The sequence below is a fragment of the Lynx rufus genome, unplaced genomic scaffold, assembly GCF_022079265.1.
Source record: "Lynx rufus isolate CCGP_SWC_20201006 ecotype Redwood Valley unplaced genomic scaffold, mLynRuf1.p SCAF_3, whole genome shotgun sequence".
Lineage (NCBI taxonomy): Eukaryota > Metazoa > Chordata > Mammalia > Carnivora > Felidae > Lynx > Lynx rufus.
The window spans coordinates 89388158-89405408 of NW_025814845.1; the positions used below are offsets into that span (position 1 = coordinate 89388158).

General features: G+C 38.9%; 1 protein-coding gene across 1 annotated transcript in view; it reads right to left on the reverse strand.

Moving 5' to 3' along the window:
• ELOVL6 (ELOVL fatty acid elongase 6) overlaps positions 1–17251 on the reverse strand; it is a 143888-nt gene that overhangs the window by 53763 nt on the left and 72874 nt on the right. The gene's annotated exons all lie outside the window — the stretch shown is intronic.

Below are 17251 nucleotides of genomic sequence, written 5' to 3' on the forward strand. Positions count from 1 at the left end.
TTTATACCAGTCACTCTTTGGAAGCACTGAACGCATATTCCTGGGAATGTGCCCCTTCACAGAAGAGAGAATTAGTCTTTTTGACTCCATAGCCTTCTGTGGAAACCTCCCTTGACAATTAGGTCATCCAGATTAACCAACACATGTCAGAATAGATTTATCTGCTTTTCCAGCTCTGTGGCTTTACAAATTTCAACAACATAACATTAAGGTGCAAAAAGAAAATTTTTCAGTGAGGGAATTAAAACACTAAAATCAAGCTACGTAACTTAGGGCGTCCCCAAAATGGATTTCTGAAATCTTCTCCACCAAAGGATTAGGTATTACCTTTCAATATTATCATTAATAATAAGGATAACTGGCAGACATCATACAATGTAACAGAAAGAACATAGAACCACCTACAGTATACTTGCCTAAAAGCTTGAAATTGAATCCTATCAAAATCTGATTTTACTACCTAATCATAAGAAATATAAAGGATAAATACAATGATGGGACCTTCTGTAAGACAAGTGAACATATTTCTTCTCTAAGTCAGAGGAGTATGGAATCCAATAATCTTCTAGATTAAAAAGCGACTTGAGAGACTACAGTGAAAGATAATACATAGAATTTTGGGGGCCTTTACTTGACCAAAGCAATTGCAAAAAGATGTTTGTAATAAATTCAGAATATAAATCACAAAGTTATTAGTCATAATTTTAAAAGCAGTTAATATTTATGGGTGAAATTACATGTTTTGGGTTTGCTTTAAAATATCCCAGCAAACAAACAAAACCAAAACAATATTAAAGGTAGAGAGTGGAAACTAGATTTTTTTTTTAAATTAAGTAGGCTCCACACCTAATGTGGGCTTGAACTCATGACCCTGAGATCAAAGTTACATGCTCTAGTGATGAGCCAGCCAGGGGCCCTGAGATGTAATCACATTAACAAAAAGGATGATGAAATACAGGGGCTCATTATTCTCTTTTCCTTAGTCAGGCTTACATGGAACTCTCGGTCAGAAGCATGCAAGCAATATGAAGTAGAATCTCTAGGTCCTGCTGCTTTATTACCGTACGATGGAGAAGTAAACAGTAATGTTAATAACGCCAGTAAGAACAAAAACAAAAACAAACCCAGGATTCTATAGAACTATGATTCCATAGAAAGTAACAGAGGCCTCGTAAATAATTTAAACATTTAAGCAGACTTCGTATAAAAAAAGTAGTATTTCTCTTAAAATGGATATTCCCCACTCAATTAGATTAAGAGGGAAATCATTGAAAGTAAGTTACAAACATAATACAAAAAGCAAAATGAATGAACCTAAAGAGCATTATTTGCAAAATGCCTCATATTTTCTCCCCTAATTGCTAATACTTCTGCTGTGTATTGCTAACTAAAGAGGGATCTTATTAATTACACAAGCAACACACCTACTTCAATGGATACATGTTACTTATTTGGTGGACACCACCCAATAAAGCACTAATTCCAGAAATTAACCCATTAAGGTGGAATAAGCCACTTCCAAATGAGGTTTGCAAACACTCTTAGAAACACAAGACCTGACATGTAGTAACTTACTTGATAAAATGTTCATGAATGTATATGAATTTTACAAGTGTACATCATTAAATTACTTTGAGTCCTAATCAGCATCTGTATTTATATGCAGAGACTCACTAAAAAACAAGCACAAAATTTTATCAAGTTAATGTAAGCAATAGTCATATGAAATTGTATATATTCTTTTCTAAATTAAAAAAAAGATTCTTGGGGCGCCTGGGTGGCGCAGTCGGTTAAGCGTCCGACTTCAGCCAGGTCACGATCTCGCAGTCCGTGAGTTCGAGCCCCGCGTCAGGCTCTGAGCTGATGGCTCAGAGCCTGGAGCCTGTTTCCGATTCTGTGTCTCCCTCTCTCTCTGCCCCTCCCCGTTCATGCTCTGTCTCTCTCTGTCCCAAAAATAATAAATAAACGTTGAAAAAAAAAATTAAAAAAAAAAAAGATTCTTATCTAAATTGTAAAGATAATGATGAGTGACAATTCATAGTATGATTTAGGGAGTGATTCCTTAGGGGTGGGCATACATAGTGCCCAAAAGCTTTCTCTAATCCTCCTAATCTCCCCTAATGTAGGTAAAGCATTATCTTCATTTTATGGATAAGCAAACAGGCTTAGAGGTTAAGTAGCCTCAGATCTCCCTATTCTCCTGTGGTAAACTTTCAGGAAGGAAAAGAGTGTGCCAGAGACATAACACCTGATGTGTTCTAGGCATAAGAATTCCTCAAACCCTCCTACTGAATTGCATGGTCATTGTGTAACCGTGTAGCATGTTGTTTAACTGTGAACTGACCAAGGGGACTCTCCATGCCTTCGTGTTTCGATTGTCATATTTTTGGGGCTGAGAACACTTTGATCCAAACCCTGTTTACCTCCTAAAGAATACAAATTAACTATATATACCCCTGAAAGCTTTTCCTTAAATTATCGATCATTCTCTTGCACATTCAACCTAATTCAGATTTTGATTATGGTTAGAATAAATGTATTACTTGCAATTATGCACCAAATAAAATGAATGTCTTTATATGATCCTATCATTCTAGCCATTAAGGGGAAGATAAGGTGCCTTGAAGAATCAAGAAAAATACAAAAATCTTCTCTTAGTACCTTTTCCTCTATATTTCTTCAGCTATGAAATGAGAATTAGTCCTAATGCACTACTAACTTCCTGGCACAAACCATTCTCTTTTCTACATATTTTCTAGAGATATCTTGACAAACCTTCAATTCTATAGCTATGGCAACCAAGTCAATCAATATGGACTCAGAGAATTTGAGAATTGCAAGAGACCTAAGCGACGGAGCTCAATTTCCTTGTTCTACAGAAGAGGGAATGGTGGATGGGGTGGGGTGCTGGTGATATTAGTTTCTTATGGTCACATAGCTACATTCTGTATAATGGCCAAAACTACCAAAAGTTTGCTCAAGCAGATAAGTAAACATAAATTGTCCAGGTTATATCTGAGTCACATGGTATAATAAAAATAAGTTGCTTATTGTTTACTATACAAATCTTCTACTGTGGTGAAATTCAAATATGCAATGCTTTAGGTTAATTTAGAATTAAGCTCAGGCTTCTGTGAGAGGGAGCCATCTAACGAAGCCTTAACTCTTACCTCTTCAACTGAGAAATCAAAATGTATCATGTATAGTTGAATGTATTATGAATTTTTCCATTTAGCTTAGAATAAGGTAAGATTTTTCTTCAGCAAACTGGGCAGTTTAAATGGATTCAAATTGCCTTTCAGTTCTGGCTTTTTTTTTGTAAAGTTTCAATTATAATCAAGATGAATAATGACTTCCTGCTAGCCCACTTACTATTTAATGGGGACAGATGACTTCCCTAATGCTTCAATGGTAATCTAATAACACTTCATATTCTGGCATGCCTCCATAGCTGGGTATAATGGTAACACTACATTGTTTTGTTACCAGATAACTAGCAATTTCCAGATGGTAAGGACGCTTCCTGTTTAACCAATCTTAATTGTATATTATTTAGCACCACCCCTTGCTACAGGTGCTTACTACTTTTCAGAATGGTGCTTCTGTAGCTATAATTACAAGATAACCAACTAAGTGAAGATCACCCAGTTGAAATACTGAAGTGCTTTGAGCTTGTTGTGCTTGTATTTACCCTTTCTCCGCCTTCCATTTCTGTCATGGATGTGAATGGAAATTAGCCCATAACTAATAAAAAAATATGGCTTTATTCATTATCCTTAGAAAGCTGGATTTCTCTATCATGCTACCCTGGTCCCAAACATTTCTAGGAGATGTTTTTTTCTGTTCTTACCAGAGTAGCTGCTAGTGATCTGTGTTTATTATTCTACCCAATAACACTTATCAAAGAGTCCTTACACATTCAAATGCTTTTTTCCCCCCAACTCCTGATATTCCACTGAAACCAGGACCTAGCTTGACTCTCTTTAACACTCACATCAGGATCTCTGTTGGCTGACCTGTGTTTCTCCGAGAGTCAAAGGAGTTCTTTTGAGAAATGGTGAAACTTTCACGTGGGTAGTGTTTCAACACAGGATAATTGCTAATGAATAACTTGGGGAGATGGCCTGAACTCCTTTGTACCCTGGTGACCTTGTTTTTGTGGCTACCGTGCACGTGTAAGGTGCAAGGAGTTGTGAAAATTCAAACAAAGCTTTGAGGGAGAAAAGAAAAGGACACCTGAACACTTCGTCTGCTTTTGGCAGATACCGAGCCCAGAATTTTCTTGTTAAGACTCTGAAACTCAGAAACAAATGCTAATTGGTGAGGCCACATCTCTTTTTAAGACTCCTCCTTTGTTCAGCTGCTAATTCAAATGAGCAAACAATTCAAAATTCTGAAAGTAATTTTAAAGCCACGAACAAATTGGAGACCTGGAGACAGAAGGAAATAACGCTCAGCTTTTTGCCAACAAGACATTCAGTGGATGTCGATGGTGGTCATAATTTGGTAAGAATATAGAGGAAGGTTTTCTTTCTTTTAAAAAAAAATTTTTAATGTTTATTTATTTTTGAGAGAGAGAGAGAGAGAGAGAGAGAGAATGAGAGCAGGGGAGGGGCAGAGAGAAAGGGAGACACAGAATCCGAAGCAAGCTCCAGGCTCTGGGCTGTCAGCACAGAGCCCAACATGGGGCTTGAAGTCATGAACCATGAGATCATGACCTGAGCTGAAGTCGGATGCTCAACCTACTGAGCCATCCAGGTGCCTCAGGAAAGTTTTCTTGAGAGGGATCCTGAAGTTGTGCTCTTGGGAGTTCTAGCCAGGGATGGATTCTGTCATTTTCTTGAGAATTCCCCCAACACTTTATACAGGCATTTTTCCACATTGAAAATAATGGGAATTTCCAGCAGTTTTTATTCACAAGTAAATTATAACTGGGAATTAACTCTGCCCAGAAATTCTGACAACGAATGATTTGGAAAATAATAAGGAAATATGTCCATAGTATACAAATGAATCGTGACTTTATAATTGCAAGACAAAGCCATGAGTGACTAAAGGAAAGGGTGCTATTTTTTTTTAATGTTTTTTATTTTGAGAGAGAGAGAGGGAGCGCCCACATGCATGGGCAAGCATGAGTGGGGCAGAGAGAGAGGGAGAGAGAAATTCTCAAGATCGTGGCCTGAGGCGAAATTAAGAGTTGGATGCTCAACAGACTGAGGCACCCCGGTGCCCCGAAAGGGAGTTATTCTAATCAGTTATGTTTGACCCAGGAAACCAAATAATGCATGATTTCTGAGCTTCTTTGAGTTGCAAACACCCCTTTGTTAATCTGCTTTCCTCTCTGATGTGAATGGAAAGATCACAAGTTCTCCTAATTAAAAAAAAAAAAAAAAAAAGATGAGAAAGCCATTTTTTGGGATTCTGGTTTTCTGTTGTTGAAGTTGGCCATGGTCAAAGTAGAGTCATATTTAGTATGATGGATTCAGTAACTGGATTCAATAACGTGGCTACACATCTCTTTCTAGGAAAGTACACTTCTCTTAAAACAGACCTGTTACAGAAAGTTGCTTGTACGTATATGTCTCACATACCATTTTTTCCCCTTGTCACCTTTTTAAAAATCTTGATTTCTATTCTTGTTGGCTTTCTTTTTACAACTGAAAATAAGCTCTTTCTACTTACAAAATGTTAAAATCATGTACACAGCCCCATAAAAATGTCGTCTCTCTAATAAATTGGCAAGATACTCATTAATGGCCTGTTTTTTTTTTAAGATATTTTCTGTTGCCTATAAAAAAGGCCGACATCCATCCATCCATCCCTTCACAATTTAAATGAACTGCCACCATTTTTATTTGCAGTGTGATTGGTATGCCACTGAATGAAAATATAATAATAAACCAATCCCTGTGTAAGAGTAAATTCTGCTTCCACTAGTCTAGTTAGAAAGACAGGGAAAACGTGTGTTATAGATGACAATGTGTGACAAGAATTCTGAGTAAGGAGATATTGCCGTGATGAGAAAATGCTCTGTGGAAGGTTCGACTCTGACGTAGACCCTGTAAGGCTTTGTATAGTAGACAGAAAGAAGTGGGAATTTGGGGTGGGAAGAAAGCAGTGCCTTAGGCATGAGCTAAATTGGGAATGTAGTAGACCTGATGTTTCTGTAGGGGGTGGGGAGACACATGGAAGAGAGTCAGTTCAGAAGTGCAGATTAAAGATTGCTAGAGTTGTAGCAACTGCACAGCAGTAAGGACAATATCTTCACCTCAAGGTTGCAATAAGCTGTGAGGTGTGTGGTTGGTAATTTAATATTACTAATAAAGTATAGTCCTAGAACTTGTGGCTTAATTTTCCTTTTCCTTCCTTCTTTCTAGATAAATTAGAATAGGGGTGCCTGGGTGGCTCAGTTTGTTGAGCCTCTGACTCTTGATTTCGGCTCAGGTCACAATCCCAGGATCGTGGGATGGAGCCCTGTGTCTGGCTCCTGCTGAGCATGGAGCCTGCTTAAGATTTTCTCCTTCTCCCTCTGGCCCTGCTCACACCCTCAAATAAATAAGTAAACAAACCAACCAACCAACCAGTAAAGAGATAGGTAAGTAAACAAATAAAAATAGATTCACTCCTGTGTGTACCATTATGTGCCTGGGGTGAGAGAAGGGGGCAGTGTTACCACTTGTGGTCCCAGGAAAGATAGATGGAGAAATGCTGGTTCAGGCCATGGATAGCACTCAAAGTCTTTGAGCTGGCTGGGGGTGGGCAGATGTGGCTGAAGTTTGACTCTAGTCTCTAGGTCAATGCCCTCTGGCATGTTCCCCACAGCCTACATTGCTGGCATCTGTAGCTGCAGAAGTTCCCGAGGTGCAGTGGTGTGAACTGAAAGAACTTCTTTAATGAACTGCTGTACTTCACAGGAATTATCAGATGGGACCACCTTCAAGTTTTATTCACTTAAGAATATTCTCCTATCCTATGCAAACAATAGCAGACTGTTAGGCCAACCATGGCACTGTTTCAATAAAGCCGATATCTGGTTCAGTGTCCTCAACTGTCCTATAGAGAAAATGTCAATTTCAATCCTAAAATATGGCATCTGAGACAGATGCAATAAAATATTTTTTCTGTTTTAGAAGACATGGTTTCATACAACTGATCAGAAAGATTCAATATCACAGTCAGGAATGAAAGATTACTGAGGATTAAAAAACAAAGAATTAAACTCTTTCTTTGAAAAAGGTTAGAGTTTCTTATCTCCTCAGAAAGAGTAAAGCTTGCTACCACCTCTAAACAGAAATTTTGCCAATGGTCTTGGTAGACAAATGTCCCTTTTCAAAGCAAACCACAAATGGGCTCTGCGTTGACAAACTCATTTATGGTTTCTGTTTTGGCTGAGAGTATGGTTCAACCTGATTATCTGATACTGATTGTCACTTTGAGTTAGAATTGCCAAGTAACCATCTCATACAGTCTATCAGCTACTGATACTGGCAAAACATTAAACTCTGGCCATTAAAACATGGCAAAACATTAAACTCTGGCCATTAAAACAAAACAAAACAGTGAAATCTAAATAGGAGACAGCATGCAGAAATAGAATGCAGAAAGTGGGTTCCATCAGCAATTTGCTTTCATTGTGCTAATTCCTTTAAAGAAATGCCCTTTGTTCTAAGAAAAAAGAAAGCTTTCATCTGAATTTCCAGTGAAGAAATGCTCACCCATTTAAGATGATAATAATGAATAAAATGAATATAATGATGAATACAGAAAGCGTACGAAAATTCTGAAATGACTCCTATTAAGTAAGCGCAGTGAGTGACTCCCTGTTACCAGATCAAATTTTACCTTTTACAGTCTTTTTTTTTTTTTTTTTACAGCCTTAAAAGCTATTAGGAGAGAGAAATGAGGCGTTAGGGACTTTTTTTCCCCCTGAAAATAAAGTTTTCTTGGACCGGAAGTTACACAATGTCTGTTTGCTTGTTTTTAAATCTTGTTATCTATTCTAATGGCCTGCTAGCCATAGAAATTTGAAATTAAAAATTTCATAAAATATTAAAAAAATATATTTAAAAAATTAGAGTCAAGTATAGAAATTTGTTTCCTGCTGTCTTCATCCTAAAGAATGTCCTGTAGAAAACAGATTTATCTGAGAGTTGCAGACTAAAACCAGAAGTGAAAACAACACTATAAAAAGCATGTATAGTTATTCACAATGGAGTGGAAACCGGATTTCACGTTTACAAGTCAGTCCAAGTCAGACACACCATTTCCCCAGACCTAAAATCAAGACGACAGCTGCACAGACAACTCATAACAAGCAGAAACATATCCAACTTTAAGAGTGCTTTAGACTCAAGAGCTAATCATCTCAACTGAAAGATGACCCATTTCTGTTGCAGTCTATACGACCACCTTATATTTATCAAGTTTTAGTTGATACTCATTGCTTCACGCAACTGTAAAGAAGCTAGAAAATACTTTCGAGGAAAAAAAAAACAACCCACATGTTTTCATGTTAACTACTGGGTGATTAAATATACTGTTGCATTGGCTTTCGCCTGGGTATAAATTCTGAAAGAGGGTTGGAGAAGCAATGAGAAATCATGTCCCAAATGCTATTTCTAGATTAGGGAGAAAATAGCCCAGAAGTGATAAAGACTTCGTGGTATAGCTCAGATACTTTTTTATCACCAAAATAAGATTTACATAAGAAATTTAAGCCTGAGAAAAAACTGGCAATGACAAGAAGAAATATATTATTAGCAAGGTAGTGGAAATGGCAGACTTTTTCACCCATGAGATACCTATCACTCAGTTACCAAAGAAATAACTCTCTTTTGCTCTTGAAAGTAATATGGCAAGATTTAAAAAAAAATTTTTTTTTAATGTGTATTCATTTTTGAGAGAGAGACAGAGTCTGAATGGGGGAGGGCAGAGAGAGAGGCAGACACAGAATCCAAAGCGGTTCCAGGCTCTGAGCTGTCAGCACAGAGCCCAACGCAGGGCTAGAACTCATGAGCTGTGAGATCATGACCTAAGCGGAAGTCAGATGCTCAACTGACTGAGCCACCCAAGTATCCCAAGATTTTTTTAAAGTTTATTTATTTTGAGAGAGAGCGAGTGAGCGAGTGCATGTGTGCATGCACAAGCAGGGGAGGGGCAAAGAGAGAGACAGAGAGAGAGAATCCCAAGCAGGATCCACACTGGCAGCCACATTGTCAATGCAGAGATCTGCAGTGGGGGCGGGGGTCAAACTTTCAAAGAATCACTCACAATATGAGATCTTGACCTCAGCTGAGATCTAGTCAGTTAACTAACTGAGCCACCCAGATGCCGCTGGCAAGATTTTGATTGGGGTATTCACACTGCTCCTTCAAAATCTGAATGCTCCTTCAAAATCTGAATGGTCCTGGGGCGCCTGGGTGGCGCAGTCGGTTAAGCGTCCGACTTCAGCCAGGTCACGATCTCGCGGTCCGTGAGTTCGAGCCCCGCGTCGGGCTCTGGGCTGATGGCTCAGAGCCTGGAGCCTGTTTCCCATTCTGTGTCTCCCTCTCTCTCTGCCCCTCCCCCGTTCATGCTCTGTCTCTCTCTGTCCCAAAAATAAATAAACGTTGAAAAAAAAAATTAAAAAAAAAAATCTGAATGGTCCTTCAGTGACGTAAAATAAGGCCTGTAGACATTAGCTTTGACAACTTTGGTAACGAGGTAGTTTGCTTTCTGAGTTGGATTGTATTGCTTTCCTATTGCTGCTGCAACAAATTCCCACAAACTTAATGGCTTAAAAAACGTAATTACTTTATAGTTCCAGAGGTCAGGAGTCTGGAATAAGTCTTATGGGACTAAACTCAAGGTGTATCCAGGTTGCATTCCTTCTAGAGGTTCTAGGGGGCAATCTGTTTTCTTGCCTTTCCAGCATCCAGAGGCCACCTGCATTCCTTGGCTTTCTCCATATTCAAAATGCATTGTTGTGACCTCTGTTTCCATGGTCACACCGCCTACTCTGACTCCGCTTTTATCACCTTATCACTGTCTCTGACTCTGATCTTTAAGTCTTAAAAATTCTTGTGATTACTTTGGGTCCAAGGGATAATCCAGGCCCACGCCCTGGAAAGAAAGGATCTCTAATTTTAAGGACTTCATGTGATTACACTGGGCCAACCCAGATAGTCCAGAATAATCTCATCTCCGATTCCTTAACCTAATCACATCTGCAGTCTCTTTTGCTGTACAAGATAAAAAACATATTCACAAATTCCAGGGATTAGATTAAAACACGGACATCTTTGGGGGAGTATTATTCACGTTACCACAGGGATTAACCTAAATAATAATATCTAAAGCCATTTTTCTGCTGCAACTCATAGAAAGTGCTAGTACAGGGCAAACCTTTATTCTCTATTCTTGATTTGTTACGTCCAAAGCCAGCCTCTTCCCTCTACGTCAAGAAAGCACTTTGGAATGCAAGGGGCTGAGAGTCACATTGTTTCGGATTGTCCTGAAGCCACTCATGTGTATACAAACTCCCAAATATCAGTACTTGAACTCTTAGTAGTAACATACGATTTAGTGTATACCTTACAACGGAGTAGGCAACAGAGCTTGGGATTTCTAGTAACATACACAATTTGTTAGAAACGACTAGTTTGTTTAATTTATCCCCACCGTGACAAGTTCTAATTGTCATTTTACACTCTTTTGTGACAACAAATATTTGGCTTGTGGCTATCGTCTGCATTTTAATCTGAAAATGTATGTTACAGGTTACATCCAGTACATTTTCCTCTTTGTGGCAATTCCGTTGTTCTATGCTTTATCATTTTTATTGTTAAGCCTTTATCTCAGGATGAGTCTTCATCTCAGGTGGCTAAGGAGCAGCAGCATTTGATACAGACGTTAGCTCCTTTTCTGTAACACCTTCTTCACTTGGTTTTGGGACACTATTTCCCCTTATTTCTTCCCCAACGTCGGCATCTGGTTCTTTTTCATCCTCTTTTGCTAGTTCTTTCTTCACCTCCCCAATCTTTAAACTTTGAAGGGTTCCCAGGGCTCAATCCATGGACTTTTCTTTCTTTCTTTCTTTCTTTCTTTCTTTCTTTCTTTCTTTCTTTCTTTCTTTCTTTCTTTCTTTCTTTCTTTCTTTTCCTTCCTTCCTTCCTTCCTTCCTTCCTTCCTTCCTTTCTTCTTTCTTTCTTTCTTTCTTTCTTTCTTTCTTTCTTTCTTCCATCTATACCAGTGGTATACATGGGGACAATGATTTTACCTCTCAGATGACGTTTGGCAATGTCTGGAATCATTTTTGGTTTTCACAACTAGATGGAGGTTGGGTACTGGGATCTAATATGTGGAGGCCCTAGATGCTGTGTAGGACAGCTCTCCACAGCAAAGGGTTACCCAGTGCTAAATGTCAATAGTGCTAAGGTTGAGGAACTCTGGACAAGAGAAATATAAAGAAAGATATTAAGAAATCATAAAACTCAAGAGAATGTGTGTTGAAATGTGATACAGCTTCAAAAACCACATTTACTGGATGGGATGATGTCACTTATGCTTCAGATACATGCAGGCTGAATTGCTTCAAACGGATTCCAAGCACAGAGTAAACTTCTCATTTCAAATCAGCAGTTCAATTTAGAATGGAAGACAAGACAAAACAACTAATTTGGGTCAATTTTTCCCTCGTGATTCTAGAATTAGGTTCACTTCTACCAACAGTGGAAACACCAGCCTGGTAAAGACTTGAATGATCAGTTCTTACAAACTCTACATTTGTTGCAATGCTTCCTTGTCATGAAGGTCATAGTACCTCTCCAAGAGAAAGGAATAATCTGAAACGAAGGTTAGGCATTGCCAAGACAACCTCCTACCCCACACACAGAGTTCAAATTCTTCTTGAAGTAGAATTTCAGTTCTTTCCAGTCATCTCTTTACTGACCCATTCTACAATGTAAGATCATTCCACGATAGTTAAGTTTATTCCTAACTTAGCTCCAGGTGGGGCAATAACGTAAAAATACATTAGACCATCAGAACTTATAACTGTTACGTAAATCTTATACATTCTTACCCGCTCTCTACTAAATCATTAAGTATGACAAGGTGATAACAATAAAAGTTTCTATGACATAAACTTTTTAAAATTAAGAGTGGGAAAAGCTCTATTTTCTCTCAGGATTATATATGGAAAATAGGTATGCTCATTGGATAAAGCATGCCAAATGTGACAAACAAAATCAGTGGCACTGTTTTCTAAATCTTACAACAAATTATTACTTATTTTTTAGCTCCTCTCAGGCCTCTGCTCCCCAACATTTCTGCCATCTTGGGAGACACTGATTCTCCTCTGATGATTATGTACAAAGCTGAACAAGTGAAACAGGAAGCTGCTCTCTAATGTTCATGTCATCCGTTTCTACCGGGGGGACCTGGGTGAAGCCTGCCAGATAGTGTCCAAAGCTGGTTTAGGAGCCTTTTATCTTTACATGTGTTTACATCATTTCTCACAAAGACTTTCACTTCGCTTCTTCCCCCCCCCCTTCCCCTGTTCATTCAAAGGTTCAAAGCTAGAGAAAAATGATAAAAAAGATTTGGGGGGAAAACAGGTGATACTAAAAGTCTCAAGATCTGTTCAAAAAAGTAAGAGCATAGCTTCCCTTTCTTTAGAGTGAAAGAGGAATTGTTTTATTTGTACAAGTTTCTTTTTACTACTAGGTTGTGAGACAAATAATTTCTTTTTTACTTGTTTGTCAGAGGAGCCCTGGGACACAGCTAAGGCACAGCTGGGATTTATCAAACATGGGTTCTGATGAAGGAGATTCTCGAGGTAACAAGGTCCACAGGATCCTTTTCTTCAGTCAGTTTCAGAAGAAGGTGAAAATGCTTAGGGAGAAAAGAGAGTGCATCTGACTCATGGATTCTTTGAAAGCCTGAAGGTTAATGGGCTTCCCGTATTCCCAAGAGCATTCCCTTTGGGATGTGCATTAGAAGGGAATGTGTCCTTCAGACTGCTGGTGGTCGCATGCATATGCTGTCAATAGAGAGCAGTCACTCTAAATAGTAAACCCCAGCCTTTGTTTTTACTATTCTCTTTCTACTTTTCTTATTTGTCAAGACTGATTTCCTAAGCAACAAATTTGAGAATATTGAAAGAATAGTTTTTACTCAGCCATGCTGACCCAGAAAGGTTTCCCACTAAAATAAGGAAATGAGGGGGCACCTGTGTGGCTCAGTCGGTTAAGCATCTGACTTCAGCTCAGGTCATGATCTCACAGTTGGTGAGTTCAAGCCCCGCATCAGGCTCTGTGCTGACTGCTCAGAGCCTGGAGCCTGTTTCAGATTCTATGTCTCCCTCTTTCTCTGACCCTCCCCCATTCATGCTCTGTCTCTCTCTGTCTCAAAAATAAATAAACGTTAAAAAAAAAATTTTTTTAAAGAAGGAAATGAGTTTAAAAAAAGAAAAAAAAAAGAAAAAGGATTGACCTGTGTTTACTTGAGACACATCCTTTAATCCAAAGCATTTTTGAACCAAGTTGAGAAATACTAGATGCCTGCGGGCTACAACGACATTTAAAAGTATTTACTGAACACCCACTGGTTGCAGCTATCTATCTACACAAATCTCTGCTACAGGAACTTACTGGTCCATAACAGACCCAAAGTTAAAGGCTGCCTTGGAATGCACAACTGTGCATTGCTCTAGATCAGTAAAATAGAATAGGTTTCAATTTGATCAAATAGTAACTTAAAAAAGTTTTTTTTTAACATTTATTCATTTTTGAGAGTGAGAGACAGAGCATGAGTGGGGGAGGGTCAGAGAGAGAGGGAGACACGGAATCTGAAGCAGGCTCCAGGCTCTGAGCTGTCGGCACAGGGCTCGATGTGGGGGTCAAACTCATGGAGTGCGAGATCATGACCTGAGCCAAAGCTGGATGCTTAACTGACCAAGCCACCCAGGCGCCCTACAAATAATTTTTTAAACTGAATACTCACTATACCCTGGGCACTGTTCTTGGAACCATGCACTTAATGTATATAATATCTCTTATCTTTTTAAAAAGATTTTTAAAACTCATTTATTTTAAGAGAAAGAGAAAACGCAAGGGGAAGGGGCAGAGAGAGAGAGAGAGAGAGGGAGGGAGAGAGAGAATCCCAAGCAGGCTTCATGCTATCAGCGCAAAGCCCAACGTGGGGCTTGAACTCAGGAACTGTGAGATCAAGACCTAAGCCAAGATCAAGATTTGTACGCTTCACTGACTGAGCCATCCAGGAGCCCCCTTTTTTCCTTTGAAAGCTGAAAGAATCCTACAAATTAATCTGAATTCAATTCTACTGGCCTAAAAAAATTTGGAAGCATGATTAGGTTTCTACTGAGGCATGCTGCTCTTGGAGAAGCACACTGTATCAAGCACTGTTCAGGAATGTTGGATAGCACACTATCCAATTTCTTTCATTCTTGCTGGCCATGCTGATGTATTGCTTTTTCAATAGAACCGTTTGCATAAAGCAAGCAAAAGATAGAATAGACAGGTATGAAATGAGACTGGCGCCATGATAGCATCACTTTCCACCTGATAACTGTACCCTCATCTGTCATGAATAGAATCTTCATTCACTGACATATTTCAAGACAAATGCTGTGAAGAGCTGAAATCAAAATAATGACAACAAAACATCTATACTTTTACAATTCTAAGTAAAACATATTTGTTTTGATCAGGATCGTTCTATAATCAAAGAAAATTCTAAGATACCATTTGATGTCTATCCATAGGCAAGAAGACAGTGATAATACCTGATTCAGGAGAGGATACAGTGACTCAGGTCTTGCTGATGGGAAGGTAACAATCACAAATCAGTTGGTTAAGCATCCGACTCGCGGTTTTTGAGTTCGAGCCCCGTGTCGGGCTCTGTGCTGACAAAGCAGAGCCTGGAGCCTGCTTGGGATTCTGTGTCCCCCTCTCTGACTGCCCCTCCCCCACTCACACTCTGTCTCTCTCTCAAAAATAAACATAAAAAAATAATCAAAATGAAGATTTTATAAAATAAAACTAAATAATAAAAAATATGTTTTTATTGCTAAAAAGAACAAAATGCTAACAAACACACAAACCATTTGGTGGTGGTTACATGTATATTATGTAAAATTACACAAATTTTATTCCACATATTTCTGCAGTCTTATTGGAAGATGCTATAGTAGTCACTCGCCATCACACCTACCGGAGTCACCAAGCCATGGGTTTCAATCCTGGCTGCCACATATTGGTTCTGTGATCTTGATCTTTTTTTTTTTTTTAGGTTTATTTATTTATTTTTGAGAGAGAGAGAGACAAAGAGGAAGACAGAGAATCCCAAGCAGGCTCTGCTGTCAGCGCAGATCCCGACGCGGGGCTCAAACTCATGAATCATGAGATCATGACCTGAGCCGAAATCCAGAGTCCGAGACTTAACCGACTGAGCCACCCAGGCGCCTCTGTGATCTTGATCTTGAGTAAATTACTTTACATTTTATCTGCCTCAGTGTCCTCACCAAAAAAAAAAAAAAAAGGGAAAATAACATTTGTTTTTCTCAGGCTTATTATAAATCATCAAAATACCGGACTTGGCAGGTCTAATGCATTATAAGTAATCAATGCATTAGTACCTAACGCTATTGATTATTATCAAGAAAAAAAAGACATTATAAGATTAGAATCAAATGCAAAATCAGGCTGGTTGGGTCTTTGTGGCTAAAGGCATTTCAAATTCTATTTAGTCATTCTGACACCAGCAGTCCTTGAAGTTGAAGCTGACCCTGTGTGAGTACTTTAAAAAACAATAAACAAAAGAGCACAATCCACGTTTGTAGGTAAACAAGAGCTTTTATAAAAACAACTCATTTTGATGTCACAGCTGGAATACGGAGAGCAGTAACACCGAGGAACAATCATTTAAACACTTTATTCTCATAAAAATTTGTAGACAGGATGCAGGTTTCTTAGATGGCACATGCAGGTAACTTTTGAACCGAGCCCACCTCAGTACTGGCCCACCTAACAGCAGTCTATTTAGGAACAGTAACCATTTAAGAAGTGGCTGTAAATGAGTCTTCTAAATTAGAGATTTCTAAAATAAAATGAAAATAAAACTGTTATGGGTAGATACCCTTTTTTTTTCCTGACCTATTTAAGGAGGAAGAAAAAAAAAAAGGTCCCTTTTATAATAAGTCATTTAATTACTAGGGTGGCAGCAAAGAAAGGAATAGAATTAAACCATTTGGCTGATTTATGCTGCAGCTAAAAGGTCCATGGAATGTTATGACGTTAATGTTGTACATTGGTCATTCTTTTCGCAACTCACAGTGTTTCGACAATAAAAAATGTTGACCGCAGCAAGTCTGAGTGAGATGAGGTTGGCCACGCAGCTAGGTGAGTGGAGATGAGGTGTTGGGAAATCGTTGCCCTGCCTTGGAGTGCACAGGGGGAAAGCAAACGTGGCCACAAGGTGAAGGTTTGATCTAATATAGATTTGTGAAAGTGACATAATTTCCTGATGTCAGCAGACATTCAAAGGATACACATGGATACAGGATACAAATATGGTACTATCTGATTATTCCAGACCAGCCACTGGCCAAGGATCTGCCTTCAATTCCACACATCTGGCATTGGTGAACTGACCGATCACGAGTTATTTGACCTGAACTGCACCTTTTGCTTTGGCTGACAATAAGCTAACGATCTTGGGTCAACGTCTTGTACTGCCTATTGCCCAGGATTTTCCTTAGACCTTTACAAGAAAAGAGACCTGCCAAGGGAATTTAAGTAGAAGTCAAAAGGGGCTGAGATTATGAAAGTGCTTTGGAAGATTCCTCTTCTCGGTATCTTCATTAGGCTCCTACTGGCTGTTTGGGGCAGTGGGTGGGCAGCAAGAACCAAACCCAGCTTTTCAGCAGCACTGAACTTCACTCACCTACACAGCCGCAGGGCAGAGAGTTCTGTGTGGCAGTTCTCAGTATGAAGGAGCTCCGACAGGAAAAGATTTAATCACAAGAGTAGCAAGCAATGCTAAAAATCTAACCTCTATTTTTAGAGTTAAATCTTTCTCCCAGTTGCATACTCTTTGGCTCTGTCCTTTTGAAGTGTCTCAGTATATGAAACTGTCACTTAAAATGTGGCACAGGTATAACTATACATAGGTGAAGGCAGCCTGGTCTGACACTGGCAGCATGGTCAAGAATTTTTATCCATAACTATATATGATAAAACAAAAGCATTAC